We start from the raw sequence: 25,044 nt of genomic DNA, 5'->3' as shown, positions 1-25,044 counted from the left end.
AGTATGGGAAAATAATGGCATGTTCCTTTTGTGGTTTGGATAACCATAATGTTTCTAGATGTTGGAAGAGAATGGCCACATGCTGGAAACTTTGGAAGGAAAAGAAGCAAAGAGCCAAAGGTCCATTGGACAAGGAAAATCAGGTTGTGAAGAAGATGCACATGTGTTGCACTTACTGCTATAAGCAAGGACATATTGCTAAAAAGTGTTGGACTATGAATCCAACAATGCTTCCACAAAACTTAAAGAAGGTGGAAGGAGAGAATGGTAGTGATGGAAAGGAAGTTTCCATAAATGATGTGTTTCAGTATGATTCACATGTTGTTGTTGATGTGTAGACAAAGGAAGGACCTTTGAAATGGATTGGTAGGAAATGGTTAGAATTCTTATCCAATTAAGATTTCATGTCTATTGATATGATGCATATATTTGCATTTCTTTGTTAATGGAATGCAGGTTGCAAGGTTTTACCAAGAAGGTGAATGTAAAATTTGAGTATGTAGACTCACTTTATTGCTACAACATTATGTTCATTTCAGCTATGAAAGTACAGTGTACTTAAGTGAAAGTTGAAGGATGAAACATTATATCTCATTTCAGCTTCGAAAGTATAGTGTACTTAAGCGAAAGTTGAAGGATGAAATGCATGCATAAGATTGATATGCATGAACACAAGGATGTTGATTATTTCCTTGTATTTCGACATGTATGTGTGATTAACATGAAGGGTTGATTACTTTGTTGTAAGCATGCATGTCATGCAATATTAACTTAGAAAAAGTTGATTTGGTCTCCAAGATGGAGATGATGATGAAGTGTTTCATCTTTGAAAAATGATTGTGGAATTCTTTTTCTACATGCTTGAATTGAAGGGTCAATTGTTTTAAAGGGATGTTTTGTTGGCTTGTTATATAGTCAATCATTTGTATGCAGATGTAAAGACATGGAGGTAATTCATAAGATGTGAAATCTATTTCTTTTGTTGAAGCAGGAGTTTAGGCCATCCGGTTGTTGTCCGTAATCCTATTGTTGTTAACAATTGTTGTTGACAATACGTCAAATAGGTATAAATGAAAATTTTGTGAAGCAGATGTAACCTCACATTGGTTTGAGTGACCTTGGATCAATGGTTAAGGCAGAGAAGTTCAAACTACCTTCTGTGACCTTCTCAACAGGAGTTTTGTAGGAAGTTGAGGAGGAAGACAATTCTTCCCAGGAGGACAAACACATCCAGGAAGGGCATGTTCAAAGGCTTTGGTTCAGAGGCACTATGAAAGGCAAGTGTATGGAGGCTGAAAGAAGAGGGTGAGGTATTCTCATTTACCGGTCAGATCAGTATATCTATCTTTTGGAGTCCAAAAGATTTTTAGTGGGAAGGTGTGATCGAAAATGGATCTAACGTAGACTTATAAGCCTAAAAATCTTCCTCACAGAGGAAAATGAAAGTGAAAGGATGCTCTTGGGAATAGTCTCATTACATAGGTCTTTTTAATCTGAATCTATTGAAATTTGAATGGACAACAATGGACATCGGATGAAGGAGTTATTGCAAAAATAAGATTGCCCATTATCCTTAGAAAAGGAGGCAAATCCTTATAAAAGCAGACTAAAAGGCTCATTGAAGGAAACCGCATCAGAAGAGATCAAAGGGATGACTTAAGTGAAGGTAGAAGGACTCCCCGATTGCGATCTCTGATATATAGCATTAGAGGAGAGTCTTCATGTGACATCGGAACACCGGGTAGAGTGATATGAAATATGCGATTAAAGTGAAGAGCTGATCAGTGATTGTGATAGGTGACCTGAAATTGCGATGATCAGATCTGTAAATCAACATCGGTGATATATATTGGGTCAGTACAGCCACTGGAAAGTTGTATAGACCAGCGGGCCATTGCGATAGCGATATGCAATGCACTGATATCGGCGATCAGTGATCGTGATCACAACCATATAAAGGGCCGTTGACATATGCAAGATGCGATTGCGATTAGCAATCAGGGCACAAACCCAATGAAGTTTATAAAAGCGATTTTATAAATTTTGAAATCTAGATTTTTAGATTTTCAATGCTTTTTCGCATTATCTTTGTGTATTGGAATTTTGTTTCATTTCCGGGAATTTATCCAAATAAAGGTTGCCTATTCCTTTTAATTGTGAAACAGTCCCTATTCCTACAGCGTTTGGTTCCATGTTGTAATGGGGCATTTCTATAACAATGATGCATTATGTAGTATGTAGAGCCACAAAGCCAGTGAGCCATATGGCCAATCACAGAGCCACAAAGCCACAGAGCTAGAGGGCCAGTCGAAGAAACGTAGAGGCAAAGGAATGATTACACACAGAGAAATAGACAGGAAGTCACAGAGCCAGAAGGATGCCTCACAAAATCCAGAGAGTACAATTGACAGTGGGAGCTTGGAGTCGCTTGGAGGTCGATCAAAACCAGACAGCTCAATTGAGAGAGGATCGCTTGGAGGTCATGTGAACCCAGAAGCTCATGAGAGCTAGAGCTGAGAGCCAGAGTCAAGAGCAAGAGCAAAGAGCCAAAGTCTTGAGCAGAAGCAGAGGCTGCCAGAGGTTCGAGGCAATTGATAAGAATGGAGTCAGCGTTCATTCTCAAGGTTCCAATAGTCAAGGTGACTATAGGGGACCACTGAATCCATTGAGATTGAGTTTAGAAAATCCTGAAGACTTCTAAGCGCCATGGGTGGTAATGAAGTTTCAAAATAGCAAAGAGATCAAATGATCAAGCTATTGTTGATGTTCAAAGTGCTTTGAAGATAGAAGAAGGAATTCCGGAGACTGTAAAAGAATTCTGAGGGAGTTGGTGCAAGTTAGAGCTCAAGATAGCTCAAAGCGCTAATTGAAGGAGTCTAGTGTAGAGAAGCCTAGATCTATATGCAGAGCAAGGACTGCCAGGGGTAAGATGGTATTATAAGCCCAGAGGTATAGTTATGAACCTATGGAGTTGAGTGTGGAACTTGTAAAATAATTTAAGCCATAATCCCAAAGAGCCTAGTCGAGTTCATTAGAGCTCAAGGAGATGTAGCCAAATATATCAGGGTGAACTCCATATTATATTGTTGTCTCCTATGGTTTGCTTATTTTCTTCTTTATTTACTGTTATATGCATTTCATATCAGTTTAAGAAAATGAACATAAGCACTTAAGAGTTAAAGGAAAACAAAAGCATACACCTATTTCAAGTCCTTTAAGTCTGCAAATTGTCAATCATAAGCATAGTTCTTCGGAACATATAAGCTTTGAAGTGGGAGAGGTTCTTATAAGTTGACAAGAAGCCTTTAGTGCCCCCATTTTAGATCACAAACACTGGAAAATGACTCTAAAATTTGTGAAAGAGTTGAGAATACCTGTCAGTTTTCCCACCAAAAATCCCTTATATTTTAAGTTAGAATTTTGATTTAAATGCATGCCTTAGTAACATTTCTTCCTTTATTTACTATTAATGTAATAATTCCTCCCAGTACTAATGTCTCTAATTTGTTTTTCATTATACAGGTCTATGGGAAGACCATTGGAGTTTTGTCTTTTGATTTTAATATTCTGTTTGTTCAAGAAGGCCAACTGGGTGATGACTATGTTTACAGAATTAAACCAGTAAGCCCCTTTTAGCCATGGGAAAGATGACTTCTTATTAGCTATTCAAGGGTTCTGAGTTAATTTTATTTTTTTTAATGATATTATTTGCTCATATAACTTTTTTTAATATCCTTACTTTATCGTGGGGTTATTTGAGAGGATTTCGTATCTCTGTATCTTAGGTTTAAAATATAATATAGGGTTTCAGTGAGTGGTCATGTTGAATTCCTCTCATGTTGTTTATTTTTTATAAAAAGAATTGTTATTGTTGTGTAACATCTACAATTGGAATTTTTTTATCATGTTTACATCTTCCTTCCATTGTTATGTAAGTTTTTATTTACTTTATACCCACTCAGGCTGATACTCTACATTTCCATTACTTTTAGTGTTTTACTTTTCATCAAGCATCTATTTATAATTTAGACAAAAGCTCGACGAAAGGGCATTAACATTCCTTTACATATTTGCTGAAATTGAATTACTCTATATTCATAGACATGGTTATAAATTATTAATTGGAGCTTCCTTCTCACTTGAACATGTGTTAAATAATTTATTCGATATATATTTATATCTATATTCAAAATGTATACCCTTTCTTATTCATCCATCTAATTCAATATTGTTTTGTTTCCATGTGTCACATAGGCTTATGGAATAAATTCTTAACCGCATAAGGTAAAACTCCTTAATTCTTATTTTGGAAGAGATTAAAGTTTTTGAAGGTTTTATTTATCAGTTTCTTATGTCAAACCATTATTTAACTATCATAAATTTCTTATTAATTGATCTAGTTACTTTTCGTTCATTCTAGAAGAATCTGGGAACATCTGAAGTTTCTTTGGAACTCAAGCAATTCTTAGCATGAGGTACAATTTTGTTTTCTAGGCTGAAAAAATACTTGGAATATCTTTGTGTTCTCATGAGCATAATAGTTACACTTCAACGAAGACAAAATTTGTTGTCTTACCAGATTTCATCTTGATTTTTCATTATGTGAATACCCTAAAACTATTTTTCCTTGGGAGATTTTGTTTTTCAATACATTAATAAGGAATGATGGCTAATAAGAGTCTCGTCTTAGTCGTTAACAAATTATTTATTGTATCCAAATTGTTTTTTTAACTCCTTATATAATTGAAATTATATATATATATATATATATATATATATATATATATATATATATATATATATATATATATATTGTAGAAGCTCCACATAAGAATACACTTTTTACTCTTGACCGTCTATCTCTCTCTCTCTCTCTCTCTCTCTCTCTCTCTCTCTCTCTCTCTATATATATATATATATATATATATATATATATGCATGCTTGTGAAGTTAAACATACATTTTCCTCCTATCTCTTGTATTGTGTACTTCGTTTTCTTTATAATCTTACTTAAAAAAATATTTCTCTTACTTCTGTTAGTGCCTAGATTTACCTTAGGCTGAGGAAGGTAGGATCCATGACCAACATCAAACCATGCTTAACCTGGTAGCTAGCCCTACCAGGTCGGGAGAGGGCTCTCTCCAAGTCAATCTCAGCAAATTCTAATCGATGAGGGCTTGAGATGACTGATAGAAATACTGATCTTAGGCTAGGTATTTGTGTAAAAGAGTTTGATTGAATAAAATGATGTTTTTGCTGGCTCAAATGGGAAAGCGGATTTTGGGTGCGGGGAATGAGGCTCAACTTTGCAGATATCTCAATGGGGCAAGGTAGGCAAATGATTTTGGCACTTCAAATCGAATGAGGTGGAAGGATTAGAAAGGTGAGGAGTTAGAGAGTGCAAGAGAAACCATGGATCCTCTCCAAATAGATGAAAACATCAAGAAACTAAAGCAAACATCAAGTAGAGCACTGCAATTTCAATGGATTCTACTTACACTCTTATTTGATTTAGTTAGGAAGAAAAAGGATAGATAATGTCATACATAAGACATAAGTAAATTCACAATTACAGAGAAAAGCACTGGACCAAAAAAAAATGCCACAGGGATCCCAAAGAGTGCAGATCTTGGTCTCAATTCCTTATAGCCAAAATGTTGAGATGAGTGTACAATGAAGCTCGAGGCTTTCTCAAAAGCCCAACCATGCTAATGATTGAAAAACAACATAATATAGACAACCATAACTCATCCTAGCCTATAGGGGTCAAGATCACATGTTTAGGAGCTATTCCAACTAATTCTAAACTGAGAACTATAAATTAGGCAGTGGAATAACATGCCTCTAAAAACTAGGGAACTGATTCATTCAGCTGCAAAGTAACTTTTCATGGATGAATCTACCTTCATGAGTGAAAATTTGACATAATTACATAAAGATCCATCAATTTACATTAAATTACATCACAAATTTTCCATTAAGAAAGTGAAAAAGTCAAACTGGCCAAAGTTGGGTGAAAAACAGAGAAATACTTGGTCAAACTGGCAAAATTTCCTCTATGTGCTGCACTTGATTCTCTATGCATAGTGCCTGTTTTGACCCACTTTTGGAGAACTTCCTGACTTCCAAATTAGCTACATGTGTGCTTGTTGGAACAATCTACCTGTCGAATTTCCAACCCAAGTGAAATTATTCAATTTGGCCTCCGCTTTCCCCTCTAAAAGTTAGTTTTCCCAACACTGCTTTCTGTGTGTCAAAATAGGGGCTGTGAGGTTATTTTTTGAGTGTTTTTTATCTTTTTGAGGGATCAAAACCTGTCCAAATTTCTTGTCCATTGGTAGGCAAGCATATTTTTTCATGCCAAATACAAAAATGCTGAGTTTTTGTCATTAGGAGGCTCCTAGCAAAAGCGAGCGCCACGTGGCATGGCGCATAGGGCAGAAAATTCTATCTTTTGTGCCAAAAATTTCAAAAATGAAAAAAGTGCCCCAAATTTTTTGAAATTTGGGCTGAGTCTTCTCCATCAAACATTGTGTTGGGCCAAGGAAGCCTCACCCAATATCTAAAGTCCTTGATGCCCTTTTTGCCTCCTTGATGTTGTCTTCAATTTTGCCTTCAAGCTCCTAAATCTAGCTTGGCACACCATGTTCCTTGACAAATAATGATATGACATGTTTCTTAGCATATTCTTCTCATTGATGGCCTTTTCTAACTTCCTCTCCAAGTGAATATTGGCTCTTTCAAGCCATGACTCTGAATTGGCATTAACCTCCTGCTCAAGTGGAGTGAGCTCCACTCTTCTCCTTTGGGCAGCTTGGTGATTCTCCCGAATGTTTTGCAGCTCCATAATCGCTTGCTGGTCCTCAAGCTGCTTATGCCTTTACTCCAGGTATGTATGGTCCATTTAACCCTTTTGAAGTTGATGGACAAGGCATTGATGCCCGCTTGCTACTCTTGAATGACTTCTTTGAGATTTGTGCTTTGTGGGTCCATATCAGTATCATCACCCACAATGAGAATGAAATCAGTCTCATGCTCACCTGATGGTCCCTCATCATGCAAGGGCTTGTTACCCTTGTCCTGTACCTATTATACTGATGGTGAAAGCGATACCCCTTCCACCCTGGGTGGAGATAGTATTCGTTTTGCTGCAGCTGCAACTCGGCAAGTGAAGTGGGATCCTCCTGGTTATGTTTTCCACTTTTGCGAGGCCTCCTTGGTGCATGTATTTCTTTAGGAGAGTCACTATGTGTCTCTTCTTCATAATCATATGAGGGACTAGATGCCATTTCTACTAGTGGATGAACTATCTTGATGAGAAATAGGTGATTATGATGTGTTTTGAATTTTTCCACCAAGAGAAGAGTGATACAAGGGACTGTAGAGGGATGGAAAATAAAGGATTTTAGGGACGTCTTAGATAGGGTCTAGTTAGGAAAATAGGGAATTAGGGAATGATTTAGGAGTTTTTGTATTGGACTAGGGTTTGGGAGTTTGTTTTTGAGATTTTGGGAAATGGGAATTGGGGTATGGCATTAGTGTATTTAGGGAATAGCGAAATTAAGGGGAAAATGGAGTAAGGGAATGTGAGGTGGAGGGAATAACTTGGTAGCCAAACAATTAATAAAAAACCCTAGCACTGTTTTCTTTGGTAGGATTTGATTTTCTTATTCAAAAACATAAGACAAGCGCCATCAAACAAGCACCAACATTGGATGAAAAGCAATGATAGAAGCTCAACCTACTTGTACCAATGACAATCCATGCGTTTTGGGCGATTTGGAATGAATGTCGAAGTTTTTTAGGTTTGCTGGCTATGTGCATCATGCACCAAACCAAATGCACCATGCTAGTTATGTGCACCGTTACTGTGTTAATTTTCACTGGAAATCACAGCCCAATGCGCTGCGCCAGTTATGTGCGTTGTGCCAGTTGTCCAATGCACTGTGGCACCAAACCCAATGCATAGTTCTTTTTTCAAGAGACTTTTAGAGGCCTTCCCTGTGTTCAAATTGGGTGCAGGATAGCTTGTTGGAAAGGTTATTGAGTTTTATTTCCATCCCAACTAGAATTTTTCACTTTGGAGTTCGTTTTCCCTGTCAAAAGTCAAATCTCCCAAGACTAGGAAAAATGTGCCAAATGAGGCTACCTCAAGGAAAAGTGTTGTTGTAATCAACTTTTAAAGGTCTTTGTCAACTCCAAATCGATGTCATGATAGTTCATTGGAAAGATATTTGTGTCTACTTATTGTTTGACTCATCAAGAAAGTCATTTTGCCAACCAAGCTAGGAGAAATCATGATTTTCCCAAGGTCACTTCAGAGGTGCATCAATTCTCCTGAGGCAACTATATTTTTGACATTTCTCTAAAACCATGACACCTGTGTAAAATGTGAATAAGGTTTTTCTTCCCTAGCCAATTCTGGACAAAAACCTCTCTCTGTTTTCTCATATTCATCTTTTCTGGGTCAGAAAGATCATTGGAGTAAAACCTATCCCAATGTGTGGAAGAGGGGATTTGTCAAAATGAGGGGAAATGAAGGGGATAAGGGGCTTCTAAATTCTTGAGAAAATTTTTGGAAGTAGGGAGGGATGTTAGGAAGTAGGGTAAAATGGAATTTCAAATATTGAGTGAGGGGAAGGGGTCCAAAAGGGCAAAACATAGGTCTAGCCTAGAAAATTGCCAAGTTGTAGCAAGAAACCAGGGTTTGTGCGGAAATGAGGAATTTGAGGGATATCAGTGATGGAAGTGTTTAATAAAGTACATTAAGGATAGGGGAAGGTGTATGAACATCAAGGATACAAGTTTTGCTGATGATTTGACCTTCCAAGAGAAATTACCTTCAAAACCCTAGGAGAGGGAAATGAACCTTACCTAGGCGCAACTGAAGCATGAACAAGGTATAAAATGACCCATTGGAACTTGAGATGATGATTAAAACCATATGAATGATGGTATACTCAGCTGAATGGTGACATGGACCGACATTTGGACAACTTTGATAGGAGTAAAAGCAAACCCTGGACCTAATACCTAGTGACCAAATTTTACTTGAAGACTCACTGAAAATCACTCTTTAAGAGAATGTTTGATCATTGGAGGAAGGTTGCAAAGACTGAAACTAACAACTTCTAAGCTATGTGAGTTGCTTTTGTTAATGCTAAACATGCTAAATCTAAATATGTGCTTTATGTTGGTATGGTAGTAGTTGACACCAAACATAACCATGTTTCTACAACTGTAGCTTTTCATACTGTTATAATAAATGGAAGTGTGGATGTAAATATACACCATTATACTTCTTTGTACAATGGTACAACCATAATGACATATGAGAATAATTATAACAATTTACTCTTCTTTGAACATAATCTTTCCTTTTGCATGCTCCTATATGACGATTTTTATATTTGTGTATGTGTTCATTACCTATAACAAAATTACATTTTGCATATCCTTGTGGAGTACAAACCTATGCATATTGACACTTTTATATAGCTACTGTATTCACCTAAATGTCCATTACTAAAAAGAAAACATTCTTCTATTACTTATAATATAATGTCCTATGTTAATCAAGACATTGTGTAACTAAAGAATATATATACATCGCAATTTACATATATATAACAATTTTACTTTACTTCAGAAGTAACATCCGACTATAATAAATTTGTCTCTTGTTTGAACATTAAATTTCCATAACTGAAACATAAGAGGAGGAAACACACCTTATCATGTCAAAGGGATAAATCATTTTTTTTTCCATTTCACTTTGTACAAAAAACAATTTAACTTTACAACAAAAGAAAATAGATAATTTCTGGCATATTAAAAAAAAGCTATAAAACAATAACTTGAAAGGTTTATGTAGGGAAACTAAGAGTCAAGTACTTGGCTCCTCCCTTCTTTGACACAACTTCTATTCCCCCCCCCAGCAACCAAAACTACAATTTTCTGTATTCATATTTTTCTTCTCTTATGTCTCTCTAATTTTCTCTTAGAAAGATATATATTAGGTAAAAGCCAAAATTTATATATTTTTATCCATTAACGACATTTCACGTGTTATTAATTGCCTCCATCTCATCAACATGTGGTACATATTTAACTTCTCATTAACGAACCCTTGTTTCCCAATTTTGGAGATAACATGTCTTCAATGGAACATTATATTGGCTAATATACAACATTTTCAAAATTAAATCTAATCACCTAGATTGGATGCCTAGGACAGGTTGATGGATAAAATATTTTTCTAAAATAAATTGCTTCCTTTTGTCCCTTTCAGCCATCTGTAATTCCACTAATAGTCTCACTTTTTTTTTCTTTTATTTAAGCATAAATACATCTCTACAACAACAACTATACATCATTTATTATCAGCAAGATTATTGATAATTAAATATTTGTTTGTCTTTCTAATGTAGCATGCTAACTCAAAAAATAAACATGTATATATATAAATACAATGAGGTCCTTAAGTTGACAGATATCACAAAAAAATTTCCATGTTGGATACTCGATGTAAACCAAGGTGTGGTTGAACATTAAACCTAAGGAGTTTTATTAAGTATGATGCAAGAACCATATCTTAGGCTTCAACATTTTGTATAGGTCCAAGAATAGTCACATAAAAAAAACATAGTTACTATCCAATTTAGAATGAATGAGGATTATTGTTTTTTCCATGTCTATTCTTTCTCCTTTTCACTATCTATGAGCAACATATTTTCTGCTTTCTTTTTTATATGATAAACCTTAAAGAAGTACATTGTCTATTTCTCCTTGTTTATAGTATGGCTCAATAGAGATGAAAGATCTAATAAAAATGTTCATAGATTTTGACGGTTTAATTCTCTAATATATTTTAAAAGGACTCATGCCTCTTAAACTATGCTACAGGTGGTGGTAATAATATTTTATATGTTAGTATTAGGGGAATATTAAGGCTTGAAATGGGCCTCAAAAGGAAAATAATAAAATAAGCATTATGGACTTTTAAAGGAGCAAGAAAGAAAACCATATTTTTAGAATTTTAGTTGGCTTGTCTTATTATAAGTTTACTCAAAATTTAAGTGTCGGCACTCAATGGATGCACAATTCAATCCCACACCCATCTAGTACCCACTCTACATAATTTTGAGTAGACCTACAAGGAAAAAATTACAAAGACATTTTTCATATATTTTCAATTTCTTTTGCTTTGTGGGAATGTATCTAATGTGCAATTGGATTTTTCATCCAAGCAACATCTACACTTGATATTTGACTAAATCTACAAGGATATAAGAAAAAAACACAACTTAAGATTTTTTTTTTCTTTTCCTTGTAAAAAGTATTTACTATTGGGGATGATATCATCATATTGAATGTTATTGGTTCTTTTAAAGTTGATTGTTTGGTATAGTTTTTTCTTTGAGGCCCATATTTTACCTCAAAATTCCCTTAACGGTTCTCACAATCAATGTTTTATCATGCTTATTGTTATATATACAAATAAAGTCTACGAAAACATAATTAATTACCCTAATCTATCCATATATCGAGGGATACAATGTTATTAATGTCGAGAGCTTGTCTTGAGTTGTTTCTAGACAATTTCTTCTAAAAATGATGACAAATACTGAATTGAAACTATGTTAGGTGATGATTATATCTAGTGTGTGTTGTGTATGTGTTATATTTTTTGCACAACTATTCCCATGCATGACTCTATCAGTTATACATAGAGATGGTGATGTCCACCTATTTGTGACGTGGCCTATGAAAATAACATAGGTAGATTGTTTGCATTTCCTTTTCACTATTTTTCGCACATAATTTTTATTTTTATCGATTTTGAGGTCCATACTGGTTTATCCCATGGTTTTATAATTTTAATAACGGAATTATGGTTGTAATCACATCTTTATTAATGTATTAAAGGTTTTGTACGATGCAATATCATATATACTACACTATAAATAGACAAATAAATTAATTATACAAATTACAGGTGTAGCTCTTAATGATTAGCTCAACCTCCGAGTTTGGCTTTCCAAGATTTTTTTTTCTTATATGTGATTGCCGCTACTTTAATTTTAATTTTGTTAAGAATATGTTTTGACATTAAATTACTATGTAAGGTTTAGAACTTCTACACTAGGTATTTGACTGGCTATTGGCTTCATGGGGCACCTTTGTAGCTAATATTCAATTATTTCAGGTCAATGATAAACATTGTTATAATGGAAACCTTGCAAAGATGATTTTTATATTAGAAAAGGAAGGAAATTAGTTTAATAATATAGATCGGAAATTTAATAAGATAATTTTAGAGCAGTGAAAGCTCATGATGATTGTATTTTGGTAGACAAAGAGTAGAAAATCATTGTATATCTAGGAAATGCATTGATGGGGATCTTAGTAGAATATTGGACCAAGTTGGGTTAGAAGGAATAGTGCACAATTCAATTGTATCTATGAAATTCAAAACTATTGCATTTTTTAGGAGAATATACAAATAGGTCATAATGGAACACGTTGGGGATTTGTGTCACACTAAGCCCTTGGAAAACAAATGTTTATTGTCAAAAAAGTTGTAAAACCTAATGATGAATGATGGAGACATGGGGATAGAAAATGCATGCCTTCAATACCATGGTAAGTCAGTTATTGCATGTTCATATTAATATTTTTGATGAAGATAAGTGTATCAATTTATTGTGTTCTTTACTAAGCTCATGGGATAATATGGTTGTATCCATAGGTAGTAATGTAGCTAATTTAAGTTTTGATTGTTGAAAATGGTTGTGATTGATGTCAAATTGTGTCTAAATGAAAGAGAAATTTATATAGTCAAACAACATATTTCACGAAATTTCCAACGATAAATTCGATGCCTTCTGTAATTATTATTTTTCGATTTTTGATGCCTTATTGATACCCTCTTATTGAATGCATTTTTACTCCAATTAGCTAACTCAGTTGGGAGGTTGATATATATATATATATATATATATATATATATAGATATATATATATATATATATATATAGATATATATATATATATATATATATATATATATATATATATATATATATATATATATATATATGTTTGCACATCTTATTGTGAGACATTTTCAATGTTATATGGATGCTTCTAACTCATCACAATTGAGATGAAATTATTTTTGAATATTCATTATAAAATCTGAGTGAGCTGAGCGAGTGCATAATTCATCCGAACAAGTGTGCATATATTCCTTGCATTCGGGGGTAAAATGCACTATATATAGATGTTATGTGGAGGAACCCAGTAGTCACTTGTTCAAGACATCTTAAGTATGTTAAGTAAGCAAATAAGTAGTTATAAGGTTTATACCTCATGAACCAAGTGAAGTGAATCCATGCTAGAGATTGGTTCTATGGTAAGGATTTTTAGGACATTTTCAAATGGTTTTCTGCATTTTGTGGGAAGGTTTTTGGTCCTAGTTAAAAGGTGGGATGTAGAGCCATTGTAGAGGGTGAGCTCTAGTACTAGTCAAGTTGAGATTTATACATATTGAAGGTTGATATTTACTCCTACCAAGAAAGGGTTAAAGTTTTTTTATGGGGGTCGAATTCTAGTGTTTGAAGGCTGAGTTGAGGCCTACCTTGAAGGTCAAATACTAGAGTTTTGAAGGAAAACGTGAAGTCTAGTTTAAGAAAAATTTTGGTGCATTAAAGGCCTTGGTCAACTCTAGCTCAAATGTTGGTTTTTGGTGATTTTAAGGCCGATTTCAAGTTTTTTTGTGGTAGAAGTTGCAGTCTTGTTATAGACCAAGTTACAGTCTCATATTTGAGTTGGCTGAAACTTATCGTTGAAATGTTGTAAGGATCCTTGGAGGCGGAGCCTAGTAGGTTAAGGAAGTGTTAAGGAAGTCTTTAATTTAATTATTTATAATGTTAAAATTATGATTAGGCTGAGCCCTATTGTCGAAAAAGGTGTAGTAAGAACATGGTTGTTAAGGAAATTTTTTCTAATGGGCCTGTGGGATGCATAAGGTGAGTGTTTAGTGCAAAGGTTAATATGTGATAGAAACATATCTTTAAGGTTGCAAAGGCCTGTTTCGTTCCAATTGTGTTGAAAAACCCTCTGTAGAAGAAGGAAATATACTTTATTGACTACAAGATTCTAGGTGAGAAGACATTCTCTTTGAACATTAAATAATCGTAAGAAGAGATAGTTGAATAATAAATAACAAGAGTTGGGAAAGTAAAAGTTCCATGTGGTAAGACCTATTTTTCATCAAAAATAAAGAAGTGAGATGTAAGATATCGTTTCTAAATTGCGAAGTCTAGAAGCCTAGTTGAAGAACTTAGAGTTAAGGTGTATAGCTCAAGTGGTTTTGATTAATCTTGAAGACACAAACTTGAGGGTAGCATGGTTAGAGAATAACTCACTAACGAAATTTTTGAAAACTAAAAGTTATTAATGACAAATTCAAGGAACAAATTCGACGCATATGTTGGTTCCTATAACTTCCTGAGTTGGTGCTAAGTTGAGGGGAATCATTGCCTCGTGTAGGTTGGTGCCTACATTTAGCTAGTGGAATGAAATATCATATAGGTTCATACCTACATAAGTTGTAATTAGGTGTTTACTTTGTACAAGGAAGTTTACAAAATATTTACAAAGATAAACCGTATAAGTCTTTCGTTTGTAAATATATAAATTTATTTATTTTTCTACATCAAATGTTTTAAAAGATAAAAAAATTTAAACATAATGAAATATTGATTCAACCACCCTCTTAGTATTTGCATCAATTGGTGTCAAACCCAGTACCTTCAAACATATCCTAATAGTTGCAAGGAAAACCTATAAAACATGAATTGTAAAATCAAGAAGGTATGATTCCAGCCTGTTATAGACAATTTTGTGCCTTACAGCAACAAGCATGAATTGTCAATAATCCAAGGGATCCAAAGTTCCCTAAACATGATGTTCCTACCCCTAGAGGAACAAGGTCAGCAAACCAACAGCTCTCAGATTAGTTCTCCACCTGAAAACACTCAAAAACAAGCAATCCTGAAATCAAAGCAGGTGCTCCACTAGGCTTCAGCGCTGAAACACAACTGCTCCATGGTGTACCTGCGTTGCAAAGCAGGTAGAACAAAGCCCACCTGCGTTGAGCGAGTTTGGACATGTGGCACACTGAGTCATTGCTCTGGAATCTTCCAAAAATGACACTTGGATCAGGGATTTCGCCTTGTGATGAGTCAGAGGCTTTGTTTCTCCAAGTGGAAGCAAGGTTCACCAAGTGGACTCAAGAACTGAAGATCAACTAAAGATTAACTGAAGAGAGAGAGGACACAAGGCAGCTACACATCAGTTGCAAGCTGACTCATCCTTTCTCAATTCATCTATATATTGAGCTCTCTCCTATGAGCTCAGGAGGCTGGAATTTTGTGCAAAGTAATGATATGTTGTTGGTTTCACTATAGAACTATTGGGTGATTGTTTGAGAGAGGTGAAGAAGAGCAATTCTTTCTGCTGGGAGGTGTTGCTGGGTTGGAGCCTTCAATGGTTGTAATACTCTCAGAACCTTTATTTCTTCATTAGTAAAAGCTATTGAGGTTCTTCTATGTGCTCTTGTTTCAATGATATATTGTGATGATGGCATGTTTGGTTTACACTAATCCATGAACCAGTTATGATTGCATGCCTCTTGTAGTTTCCTTCTTTGTTATTTTTGCAGGATCTCATTGTAGCTGGGTGAGCAAAAGGACAAGGAGCTAGGAGCAAGCGGCCGAAGAGAAGAGTTTGGATTCGACATTAAGCGCAAGGCAATGGTTAGTGCATTTCTCCATTCTCTTTTGCTTTCATAAAGAAGTAAACCTTAAGTAGTTTGTTTTACAGTTGTTGCTAAGGAACTGTCACCCTTAGAGTGGGATAGGGTCATCCGAGTCGGATACTTTTCCCTACAACAAACTGGCGACTCCGCTGGGGATCGTATCCGTTTGATTGTGTTTGTAGTATCTTGCTATTCATTTCCTGAACAAAAGAGTACCAAATCGAAAAGCTTTTGACTATATCAAAAGCGAAGTAGAGGGAAGCTACTCTAGCTCATTTCTAAGCAAGTTCATGATTTGAAAAGCTGATCTACAAGGATCCTTGTAAGCTCTTAGTGATAGCTTTTCACCTTCTTAATCATCCCTTTGAGTGTGCTTGACTGATTGCTTCTGATTTGAGCAAAAACTGAGCATTTTTGAGAAAATTATGACCCGGAAACTATGAAAACGCAATTCTCGTTTTCCAAAGCAGGTAGTACACAGGCTACCTGCTTTGCAACGCAGGTCCCGAAGGGGCTACCTGCGCTGAGAGCCAGTTTGGCTGTGTAGAGCCTGCGTTGGCCCAAATTTGCCTAGTGCATTTGGGGTTTCCTCCTTTCTCTTGCCTGTTTTCACTTAGTTTTGCTGCTAGGTGTCAGTCTTGTACCTGTTTTGAAACCAATATTACTTGCCATCATTCCGCCTCTGTTATATAACGAGATTGTACTTTTTCTTTGTATTTCTTACTCATTTACAATTTCCCATAACGAAGAGTAAACTAGTCTTGCTTTTGGCCTCTTAGATCTGAACCTGTGTTAGGCATTTTGCTGGTCTAAAGAGTTAGCTTGTTTGCTGTCCATAGCTGATTAGCCATTTTACTTTCGTTAGTATGGTTTGATTTCATGTATTTCCAGTGATTAAGCAAGTGAATCTTAAGGTGTCTTTTGATTTTGGACAAACTTGTTTGTTTTCACTCTAAATCGAAATCAAAGTTATATAACCACTTTCTTTTTGTAATCCATCCACATTAAGAAAGGGAAAAGAAAATACATGCATTGTGCATTTTGCATTTGAAAAAGTTTGCATGATGATTTAGGAGAAAGTGCATTAGTTTGTGCTGTATGAACTGTGTGAAAAGATTTGCCTTTCTTCTCCCTCAGTAGTTAAGATTTTCATCAGTCAAAAAGATTTGAAAAAGCTTGCTTCTCATCTTAGGCTGCATTTAGGAATTGTTCATATACATCTCGTGGTGAACCTTGAAAGGCAAACTTTAAAAAGATCAACTTAAAATATACTGAATGAACCTAACAACGCATTTGAAACATAACACAAACATCTAGTGGTCTAGGTAGAGACGTGTTCCGGCGTCGTTAAACATAGTGACTGTCGATCTCTACGAAGGTGGGTGATTCCTCCTGAGAGTCGGTGGCACTAATACGGACTTGTGCTCCCACGTACCGTTGCGTATATATTGGGAGACCCCTATAGGCAATTATCCTTTATCCTTAGGAAGCCGTGTCGGCCGCCCTACTGATCGCGATGCAGTGAACACAGCATTCACGAAGATCGACCACCCGTACCGTAAAACGTATTCTGTGGTTTCGCGAAAGGTTTGGCACACCCTCTGCCTAGATCTCCAGAGTAGTTTCTTTTGGCCCTTTTCAAACTCTATAACTGAAAAGGTCCAACCGAGCATTTGTCACTTCGGGCTCATTAATACATCGAAGGGGACTAGAGTCATCTTTAGCTTTTTCTCGACTCTTAAAACATGAAAAAGCAAAGTTATGTTTAAAAGTGTCTAATAAAATTCATTCAAATCGGAAACACAAATTTCCCCCTTTATATTTTAGTTTATCGAGTAATCCGCAATCGTGGAAGAAAGTCAATTGAATATCCGTCGTTCTCGGAGGCTTGCGAGTCAACCATCTTTGTCTCCGGAATCGAAAACAATCCGGACAAAGCGAGCTCGTCGAACCAGTTCAAAATCTCCTTTAAAAGTTAGAACAAGTGTTCCGACAACATCTGAGATTCTGGTTACTCCAAACATTTCCGGAAATCCTGCCTCTATAGAAGAAGTTCAACCGCCACAGAAGGACGGTAATACTGATCCTAGTCTGGGGGCAAATACTTGTATAACTGAACCAGTTCCATCTGTAACTGGTCCAGAGAGTTTTGTTACTCAAACGTCTGTCGCTGTTAATACAACCCCTTCTTCGGCACCGGAAATCTTTTACGGACCTGACGGTCTTCCACCTGGTCTGATTGCGATAGAGGAAATTATAGAGGAACCGCAAGTATCCACTCCAATTCATTTTGGAGTAGAGGTCACTCTATTTCCTGCTACAACAGAAGTTTGTCCATCACCAGTGGAAGTTCCTGTAGAATCACTAGGCAATCAATTGGATAGACTCAAAATGTCTGAACAACCGTCGACATCTAGGACTGTGTCAAATGACACGGCGACAGCAGAATTACCTGCTGCAAATCCAACAATGTTCGCCGGCATACCATCTGTCCCAACTAGCTCTCAATCGCTAGAAGGAGTCCACCAAGGGACTATATCGACAGTATGGTCTGTTCCTGTCTGTTCCGGAGTAATGTCTGGTAACTCTTATGGTGAGACTCATCAAATTGACCCTTTTGGGAATCAATTTAGGCCATCCAGTCCTCCAGGACAATCAATTGCCTTGAGTTCTGGATTACCACCGTATGGGGGGCAGTATGCCTTTTCATTACCCCCTCCGGGAGGGTACCCATACGGGAGTTCTCAACCTTACTCAAGTTATGGTGGAATTGCAACGAGTAGTTGGGTACCTATGCTATCCCAGCCACCAAGAGTTGTATATTCTATGCAACAGTGTGTACCTGTGACGAACATCCCAACTACACTGGCTATTGTAACCGTGTCGCAAGTTCAAACGATGCCTGTTGTATGTCAACCTCAGATTTCTCAGGTTCTCATGCAACAGCCCCTTGACCCTGCGACCCAACCACAATCGCCTACTGGTAGGGCAACACAAGTACAATCGGGTACAAGTACCCCACATCTTGGTCCAATGGTTAGTATAGCACAACAACCCATGGTATCGCAACCATGGATAGTGCAATACCAACAGCCACAATTCCAGCAAGTGTACCAAGGTTCTGAACAGCAAATCTTTGCGAATACTGGACAACCATATATCCAAAATGGTCAAAATCAACCACTTTATAGTGGTCAAGTCCATCAACCGTATCAGTCATACCAGCATCAACTCCATTACGCTGGTATGCAAAGACCAACTGTTCAGGCGATTCCATCGTACCCTGGTTACGCTTCACCTAACTTGAATCAACAGTTACCATTCGTGGCGACTTTAGAGTTGCCTGATTTACATCGGTTAACAAATGATCCAATTGCTTACGCCCCATGGTGGCCAGTGATCCCACACAAACTTCCATCCGACATTCCTAAATTCAATGGAAATCCAGGTGAAGACCCGTCGAATCATGTGATGACATTTCATCTGTGGTGTTCGTCGAACACTCTAAATGATGATTCAATAAGGCTTCGCCTCTTTCAGAGGACATTGACAGGTCCAGCGGCAAAATGGTATATAGAATTGCCAAGAGCTTCGTTCGACAATTTTAGCTCCCTTGCCACGACATTCTTAACCCACTTTCAATTACCAATAAGGTATGAAACGGGAACAGAAATATTGACTAACTTCAAACAGACAACCGCAACTCATATATCAGATCATATACATGAGTGGCGACGTCGACGAAGAATGGTTAAAACATACGTTCCTGATCAGCTTTTAGCTGAGTGGTTTATAAAGTCGTTACTTCCGGCCATAACAGAAGATGTGGCGAAGGGGGGAGTCGTAACAGAAGAGCAGGTTATTGCTCGTGCACAATATTTGGACTTAGTATATACTCAGTCCGGCATGCTCTATGACAAAATACCAGACGCCCCTAGACCAGAGTTTTCAATCCCTCCTCCTCCTAAATCAAATAGTGACTCCCATGCCGGCAACGGCGTGATTGGCACGGCAAACACGAATCCGAAAAGGACCCATCAAAACAAGGCCCGTAAGGATTCGAACCAAAATGCGCATGAAGAAGTTCTTGCTTCGGAAGTAAATGCCATATCGACAGATAAGAGCAAAGAAACCAATCAACCAGGAAGCAAGAAGAAACAAAACAAAGGGAAGAAGAATAAACAAGGTGAGTCATCCCCTAAGAAAAATTCTTCGAACCCTCCTGGGAATAGGAAACCGAGTCCATGTCAAATATGCGATGACAAAGATCACAACACTAGGAATTGCCCATTCAAAGCTGAGCTAAAGAGGTTCTTTAAGAGTCCTCATACCTCAACCGTGTCAAGTGATCCATTTCCTAACCCAGGTCAAAATCTGGTTGATAGTGGAAACGCTTCCCCATCTCAAGTGCTTATGTTGTCGGTTTCAAAACAGCAAAATGATGCTTTGATTTCGACAAGAAACAAAGATTACGGGAATCCACAGGTGTCGAACGATAAAGGTAAAGATCAACCTAGCAGTTCGACAACAACCTCGGCAGAAGTTGTACCCCCCATCACGCATGAATTAACGATAAAACCGCCAAAGGGAGTAGTGCACAAGTCGACCTTTAATCCTCGTGCCAGAGCAGCACAGCATTATAACATAGTGGAAGATTTGGCGCAATCGCCATCTGCTATGTCGACTCTTGAGGTACTACAGCATTGCCCATCCCAAAGGCAGGCATTGTTATCAGCAATTGGTGGGGTGGACCCTAAAGATTCCAATCTAGTGTCCTTTGATCACAAAGGGTATGATCCTCAGTTACCAGCTCAACTAGCTTTCCTCGTCCAAGTGAAAGCCCTCAACAAAACAGTTCATAGAACGATTATTGATGAGGGGGCATCAACATGTATTATGTCGATGAGTTGCTGGAAAACTTTAGGATCTCCAACATTGTCGCGATCATCGACAACATTAAAAGCATTCGACGGAAGGATATATACCCCTTACGATATCCTTAGTAACCTGAAAGTTGAACTAGGGGGCAAAACAATAGAAATAGATGTTGAAGTCATCGATGGCAATCTTGACTATAACATCCTACTGGGAAGACCATGGATTTATGCCATGCAAGCTGTTGTGTCGACTTATTTTAGGAAGATCGCATTCCCCTTTGAAGGAGGGATTACGGTCGTCGATCAACAAAACTTCCTCTCTAATGGTTCACAAGTTACAGGAAGCGTTCCCATGATCCATGGCAGCGACCGGTCGATTCAAGATATTGGAGTAGGTCTGTTGAAAGATCCCACTATGATGGGAACATTCGCGCTACCACCTCCTATTTGCATAGGAAATGTACCATTTGTAGCAACATGCAATATGGTATCCACCTTGAAGGAAACAGAAGGCAAGGTCGCTATGGATCATGCAATGGTTTTACCACCAAGCCCCATTGAAATATTGTAGCAATCAATGTTTCAGGCCTGGGAGGCGAACCCCAATCAGCGCTCATCGAGCGTTTGGGTAGATAGATCTAGATAATATGGTACCCCATTAGATCCTTGGTCAAAAGTACATGGGACTGACGAAGGAATCTTACAATCAATGATGATTGAGGGGGCACCATGGAATGACCACCACCATCGTTCCCTTCTTCCGGAGTACGAAGAAGATACTCAAAAAGATCTTTACCACCCTTCAGTCTTTGAATTCCTAACAAATACTGTAAACACGGTGGATTCCGAGCGAAACTTATCCAATATTGAAGAGACTATAGCCATAAATATCTCGACCAAAACAGGTGTAGTAGAGAATATTCATGTTGGCAAAGGTTGTTCCCCTTCAGAACTGGAAATATATAACGCTCTTTTTCGCGAATTCAGAGATGTCTTTGCTTGGTCATATGATGAAATGCCAGGCATCGACTCGAGTATCGTTGAACATGAAATTAAAATGTATCCTGATGTCAAACCAGTAAGGCAACGGCTTCGACAGGTTCACCCTAAGAAAGCCGCTGCCATCAAGGCAGAAGTTGAGAAACTTCTCCATGCTGGATTCATCTACCCGGTTCCGCTAACTGATTGGGTATCGAATATTGTACCTGTTATGAAAAAACAAGGAACAATACGAGTGTGCGTCGATTATAGGGATGTAAATCAAGCTTGTCCAAAGGACAACTACCCTACGCCCTTCATCGACCAGATAATTGATGAATGCGCCGGATGTGAAATCTTTTCCTTTATGGATGGATTCTCCGGGTACAATCAAATTAATATCCGCCCACAGGACCAGTCAAAGACTGCTTTTATATGTCCGTGGGGCACATTCGCTTATCGAAAGTTACCCTTTGGTTTAAAGAATGCAGGGGCGACATTTCAGAGGGCTATGAATTATGCTTTCCATGACATCAAGAGCATTGTTCAACCATATCTCGACGATATTCCGTCTCATTCGCGAAAGCGGACTGATCATCCGCAGCATCTAAGAGCAATATTTCTACGTTGCCGACACTACAAGATAAGACTCAATCCACACAAATGTGTATTTTGCGTCGGTTCTGATCGTTTACTTGGCTTTGTAGTCTCCAAAGATGGGATTTGTCTCGACCCCTGTAAGGTTCAGGCAATCATCAACTTGCCTCCACCTTCTAATTTGCTTCAGATTCAGAAACTCCAAGGGAAAGCAAACTTTCTGAGGAGGTTCATTCCTAATTACGTGGAACTTGCTAAAGGTTACACACGTCTTTTGACCAGGTTGCGCAAGCTTCCTTTGACGCTTTGAAAGAGTCTCTAGTAAAAGCATCATTAATGTACTCCCCGGATTATCTTAGGGATTTCAACCTGTATCTAGCTACAGCGGATACAACCATTGCGATGGTTTTAGTTCAAGAGATCGATGGAGTTGAACATCCTGTATATTATTTAAGTAAAAACTTAAATGATACAGAAAGTAAATATTCTTACGTTGAAAAGCTAGCGCTTGCTGCTGTTCAAGCGGTACAGAGATTTCGACATTATATCCTCTTTAGGAAAACTACCATCCTGTCAGATTGCAACCCCATGACTTATATACTGTCGCGACAGTTACTGGGGGGCAAGTATTCCAAATGGATAGCGATCCTTCAAGAGTTTGATATGGAATTTGTGAAATCCAAGTCAAAGAAAGCTCTGGTATTTGCAGAATTATTATGCGATCTCCCATCGTCGTCCAACGATGAAACTTCCAAGGAATCAATCGTGGACGAGACTTTATTTTTGATATCTGCAAGCGATGAATGGTATGGAGATATAATTATCTATCTCCAAACCCAAAAATTTCGGCCAGACACCTCACACTCCGAACAGAAACGTATACGATACCAAGCAAAAGACTACGTGATCGTCGGTGATACCCTTTACCGTCGTGGTATCGATACAGTTCTGAGGAGGTGTCTCACCCATGAAGAAGCCGAAAAAGCCCTGAATGAGTGTCATTCAGGCGCGTGTGGAGGGCATCAATCCGGTTTCGCTACAGCTCAAAGGATATTAAGAGCAGGATATTTTTGGCCAACCATGTTTAAAGATTGCATAATCGCAGTCCGAAGTTGTCATTCCTGCCAAATCTTTGATAGCAAAACCAGAAGACCACCCGCACCACTGCAACCAATAGTTGCAGTTGGGCCTTTCGCCAAATGGGGCATCGACTTCATGCAATGTAACCCCACCTCGACCGGGGGGCATGGGTATATTATAGTCGCAGTTGACTATTTTACCAAATGGGCCGAGGCGATGCCTACATTGGACAATACTGGTGAAACAGCTGCCCTATTCTTTTTCAATCATGTAGTCGCCAGGTTCGGCGTACCCCAGGCTATAGTTACAGATCATGGATCGCATTTCCGCAATCACATGATGGTCGAATTAGCTGCCAAACTAGGGCTATCTCATGACAGCTCTACTCCGTATTATCCACAAGCCAACGGACAAGTTGAAGCAATCAACAAGGTCCTGAAGCGTATGTTGCAGAGGATGATCGGAGTTCATAAAAGAAGATGGCACCTAATCCTGTATGCAGCCTTGTGGGCTTACCGAACCTCGGTAAGAAATGCAACCGGATTCACACCTTTCCAATTGGTGTACGGTCTAGAAGCAGTCTTACCGATCTAGTGTGAAATTTCGTCGCTTAAACTCGCAATTGATCTCCTCCCCGGAACTTCAGAAGAAGAGGCTCGTTTCTTGGAATTAATACACTTGGATGAAACCCGTCGTGATGCCGCTTTGGCCAACGAAGCCCATAAGAAACGAGTCAAGGCTCAGTTCGACAAAAATGTGAAACCCCGTGTCTTCTCAGAAGGTGATTTGGTCTTGCTTTATGACCAAGAATCCGATAAATTAGGAGCAGGTAAATTCAATTCCTTATGGATGGGCCCCTATATTGTTAAAAGAGTGTTAGCAAAAGGAGCCTACGAGTTAATAGATTACGACGGAATTCCACTGGCGCAGCCCCGGAACGGGCTGTACCTCAAGCGTTACTATGCTTAAATAGTAACCTGCATGCTTTTGTTGTATTTTGTTTTCGCCAAAGTTCTTGTTCTGGTTGAGTGATTCCCTTTTTTCCGTTGCAGATGTCAAGCCTTATGGAGACATGTGTTGGATATGCCGACGGAGCAAGTCGTAGTTCGCGGAACCTCTCCTCCGCAGCCTGGGCCATTTTTGATCCAAGCGGCGAGTTAGTAAGTTTCAGAGGTGTATGTATTGGGCAATCAACGAATAACATCGCTGAGTATAGCGCGTTGATAGAACTACTCTCTGATGCCATCAGACGTGGCATATGCCGACTAATTGTCAGGCTAGACTCACAGCTCGTAATACGGCAACTCAATGGTATATATTCTGTTCGCAATCCAGCTATTTATCGCATGTTCCTAAGAGTAAAGATCTTGGAAAGACGATTTGAGTCGATTCAATATCAACATATTTCAAGAAATCTAAACACATTAACCGACTCATTGGAAAACTATGTGTTAAATAGACATTTGCAACATTTATAAAAAAGGACACATCATAAAAAGTGTACATATGAATCATCCAAATTAACCAGAATGAAAATCGAAAATCAAAATATATGTAAGCTGTTCATAAAGTTCATAGATAATGTTCTGTAACCGAGACAAAATTGGTCGTATGACCTAAGAACTCCAAAAGTGCTAGGGGGCACCCTAGCCTAGTGATGCTCCTGATAGTAAGCCACAGTCTGT

This window comes from Pinus tabuliformis, chromosome 1_2 (genome assembly GCF_031772625.1).
Source record: "Pinus tabuliformis cultivar Carrire ecotype Pingquan chromosome 1_2, CPIR1, whole genome shotgun sequence".
Taxonomy (NCBI): domain Eukaryota; kingdom Viridiplantae; phylum Streptophyta; class Pinopsida; order Pinales; family Pinaceae; genus Pinus; species Pinus tabuliformis.
The sequence above is the reverse complement of the archived record's forward strand: the minus strand, read 5'-3'. Positions refer to the sequence as shown.